Raw genomic sequence first — 6,000 nt, forward strand, 5'->3', positions numbered from 1 at the left:
TTGTTTCCAGATAGAAAGAGACAGACAGGTGGAAATATACCTGCACAACTTATTTTAATGGTGAACTTTACCCTATGCAGATGCATACAGAAACTCTCTGATAAATGTGATCATGCATCACAACAATCTGCAGGTCAAAGAAAGTTTAGTGAAGTAAATGAGATTCTGCCATTTTCTATCAGAGTCTTAACACAGTGACACGCTTTGTCCGTCTGTCAGCATGCCTGCTCTCATTACTGTGACTGTGTTAACATAAAGTTGGATATAGGTCAGGTTGGGTGTATACATGGCTGCGTGTGTGTGCGTGTGTATAGGTGTGTGTGTGTGTGTGTGTGCTTCTGAGTGCTCAAAAGGAGCGCTAATCTTTAACAAGAGAAAACAATGAGCACACAAACAAGCACACACACTCCACCCTCCTGCTGCTCTCAGCATCTCCCCACTGTGGCAGCAGCACAATTCCCAGAAACTGCCCTCTATTTCACACACACACACACACACACGCACACACACTCGCACACACACACTATATAGATTCCTATCAGCTGATGTGTTTAAGTGCGCAGAGCACGTTTAACACGTGTGTCAACATGTGTTTACATTTTGGATCAGTTAAGTGCAGCAGGACAATGGTGGGATGCAGTGAATGTGGCATGGCTCGGTGTGTGTGTGTGTGTGTGTGTGTGTGTGTGGGCATTGTTATTGACCACACACATCCACAGGCTCCTCCACACTGCACATCCACAAATAGTCTGCTTTTTAGTGATTGTGTGATTTTCTTCTCTCTCTGCAGACAGACGCATCATCGGCTCTTTTTTGGACTGTGAGACGATGAGAAAGGTGAGAAATGTTAGAGCAAAGCTGTGACCACGGTTCAGTCATCAGGATCAGCTGGTTCTACCTCTGCTCTCGTCTGGTTCAGTGCACAAACACTCAGCATATATGAGTGATAGAATAGTTTGCAGTTTGTTAAAAGTCTTTCCATTGCTGAAAAATCTAAGTTGCTCCCATTTCCAGCAAAAGTCCAAACCCTGGTGACCATGGCCTCTGCAGGAATCCTGATCGAGGCGTTTGATCACACACAGTTCAGGTCCGTTCGGACCAGGAGGACGTTGAGTGTTCAGGCCACAGCAGGTGAATCATTCATTGTTTTTATGGAGAAATAAAATGATTTGAATCAAACGCTTCACGGCAGGGACACGTTTAGAACATGCCGCCTCTGAGGACTCAAAATGAACAAGTTTTTATAATATTCAGAAAATTTGAAAGGATTTGTAATCATTTTTTTTTCTTGAAATCTTCCTGAACCCAATCGGTCGAATGTCAAAGTGTCAGGTGTAAAAATAAATCGGCATCAATAGCCAGCAGCATCAGACAGGGACGACCAAAGAATCAATTCAGGATCTAATCAGGACCTGAGAGATGCATCAACTTTCGTTTATTTCTGGTCACATTTTGGCCTTTTTAAAAATCTCTGTGTTGGTAACAAAATCCAGCTGTTTATATTTCAAGCTCTATTGTTTTGGGGGGATTTTTTGTTCTATATAAGAAAATGGAAGAATTTGTGACTTGATGTCACAAATCTAAAAGGTGTCTCATCTGTAAATTGTGTAATTTTTGAAGCCTTTAACAGGTTTAGGCGCCATTGTTATGCTTCTTGTCAGTATTAACAGAAATGAAGCCTATTCCTTTCATTCAGATTTACAATCACCACATACCAAACATGCATGTTTCTGGACTGTGAAGCAGAAACTGCAGTATCTGTAGAAAACCTCTGTATGCACAGGAGGAAACACACTAACGTCAAGAAAAGCTCCAGCTAAGAATCAAACCCAAATAAAGAATGTTTTACAGCCCATGTATGTTCACACATCCTCCCACAGAATGGAAATATGAAATAAAGCCGCCCCAAAGGCCACATCACCCGTAATGATGTCCTGCACAGATTTTCCTGCTCTAATGAATGTTGTCGTCTTAACAGAACAGTACCGCAGCTACACATGTAATATTTTATCTAACGGAAATAATTGGCTGCAAGTAAAAGACATGGATAGATACTTCTTTCTCTGCATCTCATCCTTCCTCACACACACACACACACACACACACACACTGGGAGAGCAGTCAGTGATCCCCTCCCTCCATCTAACATTTTCTGAATAGTTGCAGTGACCACAGAATACTTTCCCAACTTCTGTGGCCGACTCAGCTCGAGTCGCTGAGTTTGAATTTGTTCCCCATAGTGCTCTCTCTCTCTCTCTCTCTCTCTCTCTCTATTTCTCTCTCTTTTTTTCCTCCTGTCTTCTCTATCTCTCCATCTATCACCTCCACACTGTATGTAAACCTTTTTCTCCATCTGATCTCAGTTAAGATCTCTTGCTCTGTTTTCCTTTTTTGTCTGTTTTGAATCAGTTTCTCGGTTACTTTCGTCTCAGCTTAAACTAACAGCTGCTGTATATTCCCATGTCGTTTTTAATTAGCTTAGCTTATAGGAGATTCAAACATTGATTACTGTCAGATCTTTCATTCCTCTGAAGCAAAATACACATAAACTTTTCTTCTTGTATTGCAAAAATCAACGCAGTGATAACTTCTTTATTAAGAATTTATTAAACATTTTATTCATTATCTACTTTTTTGATGGATAAATTGTTAAGTTTGACCACTTATATCTGAATTTTAAACAGACCCTTCTGCATGGGAGACGGAGGATTTTAAATATTCAGTTTCAGACCAATTAGTAGAAAAGAAATGAGGTGAATGCTAATATGAGCAGCTTGTTTTTATTTCTGCGTTCTATTAAAACAAAATAATATTTTGTGACTCATTGGTTGTTATGGTGCAAACAGCATCTTCACTCCTCAGTCATTCTTAAATTTCATGTTTTTGTTGCTCTGGGTGTCTGTGCATTTTTCTGAAATGTAACCACAACAAAGAAGCTGTGGTCAAACTACAAAGAGAGAGAGCAGCCAGTTAAAAGAGAGAGTTTTTATAGCAGCTGCAACGAGTTTCATTCCTCCATCAGACAACAAGAACCTCGGCTTGGATAGCACTGAAACGACTAATTATAATCCGCAAATCTTTTAAATATGTCGTGTTTATTTATTTAGTTGTTTATTTTTTTTTACCTTACTTTAAATCAACTTGAGAAACATTGTACATCTTTTCTTTATAATACACACAGACAAAAGTGACCCCACCCAGTCCTAAAAGTAAGATTTTCTCATTTACATGACTTATTTTTTCTGAAGTTGGGTATCTGAGGGAAAAAATCAAAATGTATGTAGTGCAAAAGATGTATAAAGTCATTCATGTCTCATGAAATAAATGAAACCAAATCAAACTTTGTTCCTGTAGAAAAGGGAAACATAAAACGCTTCAGGACAGGCTTTCAACCAGCAGGAATAAAATAATTACACACTCCTTGAGCTCTTACATGTCATCATGTCATCATTTACTGCCACCAACTTATTTAAGTTGGATTCAGGCCAATACAAACTAGGGCATAATTATCAATTTGAAGGAAAATTATACACTATTGACATCTGGGAAGAGGAAAGGTCTGGATGGCACCAACATTATTCATTCATTTATTAAATTAGTGTGGAGCTAAATAATTACTCACTAAAAACGTTTGGAAGGAAAAATATGTAATTTGCAAACTAAATATTTAGCTTTCTAACTAGCTGTTTAGGTTGTGGCTAAATATTTAGCCCTGAGCTAACTAAGTATTTAGTTTGTAAGCTAAATATTTAGCTAGCGCAGAGCTAAATTGTTTGTTTGGAGCTATACATTTTGCTTACGATGAAATATTTATTGTGACATTTTCAAATAAATTAGTAACATGGTGAAAATATGACTTTGAAAAAACGATCCCCCTTTTTCTGTCAAATTATTACTGCTAATTTTTTAAATGTATGTATAATTTTATGTACTTTACAAACAGTACCCCATATTTGTAGCACTATTAATATGTAATTTTAATACAAAATGTGGACTTAATGAAAATTTTTATTACATTCTTAAAGGTAAACTTTGAAAAACAACAACAAAAAAAAACAGCATAATTGAGCACAAGAGAAACAGATTCTTCAAACACAACAGGAAACCAAAATCTAAACCAGAGAATAAAATGATTAGAATCATTAGCTAATAAGGTAAATCGTAAATCCCATAAAGTCTGACAATGACCCAAAGCACATTAGGTACTTTAGGTTGCAGTATCGTTTGTGACTTACTGCATCAAGCTGAACTCAGTTAATTAGACTGAAAACTTGGCCTTTCTGCCTGGGTGCATTCCTCGTGTCTTGCTGCTGCATCCCAGCAGGGACTGGGGACCACTTAATAAGTGGGTTTGAAACCACACCGCTAAGGATTCAATCGTACAGAAGCAGCTCGGCATCGGCCTTCAGAAATACCACCACAGCACCCTGGTTCACATCTAAACCATATCAAACTGGAAGCTGCATTCCTGACAGTCTGGGACCCAGAAGTCTGAACTGGGACGATCGAGAACAGAGAAACAGAAAGACGGAACAACACCTGAACGCTTTCCATTTGTTTTAATTACTAGTTGGACGCAAGCTGTCATGGTTAGGTTTTAGTTGGACCCAAATGCAGGCAGGTCAGAGGCTGAGATGTAGACCACATTTAAAAAATAAAAATACTGGAGCAAAATAAGCAGAATGTGAAAACAAAGAATACAGTAAGTAACAAACACAGAAACCAGGAGCTCAAATACAGAGGCAGGCAAAGTAACTAGATGAAGTAACCAGAGGAGATGTGGAACAGCTGCAGCAGGAGGCAAACAGGGAAACTGAGGGAGACAAGTTAGACTCAGAACCAAGTCAGAAGACAAACACTGATCTAAGAGAAATAAATCCAAATGCACAGATAAGAGAAACAATAAGCCAAGAAAATAAACACAAAGGAATGGGCTAATATGAAAACATGTTTCTACCAAAAAAAATGAAAATGGTTTTAAAAAAAGAAGGAAAAACTTTGCAAAACCTTCAGGCAGTTCGGAGAGATTGCTGATCAACTCCACTTTAGAAGATCAGAAGAAACTGTGGCTCAGTGGAAGTTTTTGAAAAAAGGTGATGATTTCAGACTTTAACACAGCTGTACGGCTGTCAGTAATGTTTATAGTGAGACACAGGTTGAAAGGAACGATTTCCTCACTCTTTTCAACGCCACCTCAGAGATTTGCCTTAGATCCAGTCCACTTAAGTTATTCAGCTGAACTTGTTCTTCTCTTTCTGCAGAGGAACTGCTGAGCCAGAGTCTCAGAACAAAACCAAAACAGTCTTTTATTCCAGGCCGTGTGATTAGGTGAAGCTATAAATAGGCCAAGGACATTCAAGGGAAAGACTTGGCAGGAAGACATGTTTGTAAAGTTGATTTGTGCAACTTAGCTTAAAGCACAGAGCGCAGTGGTTTTCTCAGCATTCACTGTAGTTCTTCTTTTTAATGGCAGTATGTGCTGTTTACTCAATTCAGCTTCATTAATAACCTGAAAAACACCATGGAGGAAAATCTCAAGCAAAGACAGGCTGAGTAAATACATAAAGTATTTTTTTTATTCATCCAAACCAACTTGGTCCTGTGATAAAAATCATTTGCTCCATCTGAGCAGATTTATGCTGCACTTAAATTATCTGAGTTTTTAAAAGAACAAAAACAAATCTGCTCTGGGTCACACATTTGTCTGATTTTTGTTGGTAAGTTACATAAAAAAACTGTTTGAAACTAATCTGAAGCTAAAAAGCAATTGACAAAACTCCCATTCGCATCAATTCAAGCCAGCTGTGCCGTTACATCGGCCGAACTCAGATGGATCAAAGGAATGGCAGAGAGCACCAGCGCTTTTCTCCAGACTCTTCTTCTGCTTCTCACACTTTTTCTCCGTGTAATGAAACTTCTCCTCGAGTCTAATGGCCTTTATTAAGCTCATAAAATGTAACACTAAGCTTCACTGGACCAACTCGATCTTTGATTAGGTTT

This window comes from Poecilia formosa, unplaced genomic scaffold (assembly GCF_000485575.1).
Source record: "Poecilia formosa unplaced genomic scaffold, Poecilia_formosa-5.1.2 Scaffold200, whole genome shotgun sequence".
Lineage (NCBI taxonomy): Eukaryota > Metazoa > Chordata > Actinopteri > Cyprinodontiformes > Poeciliidae > Poecilia > Poecilia formosa.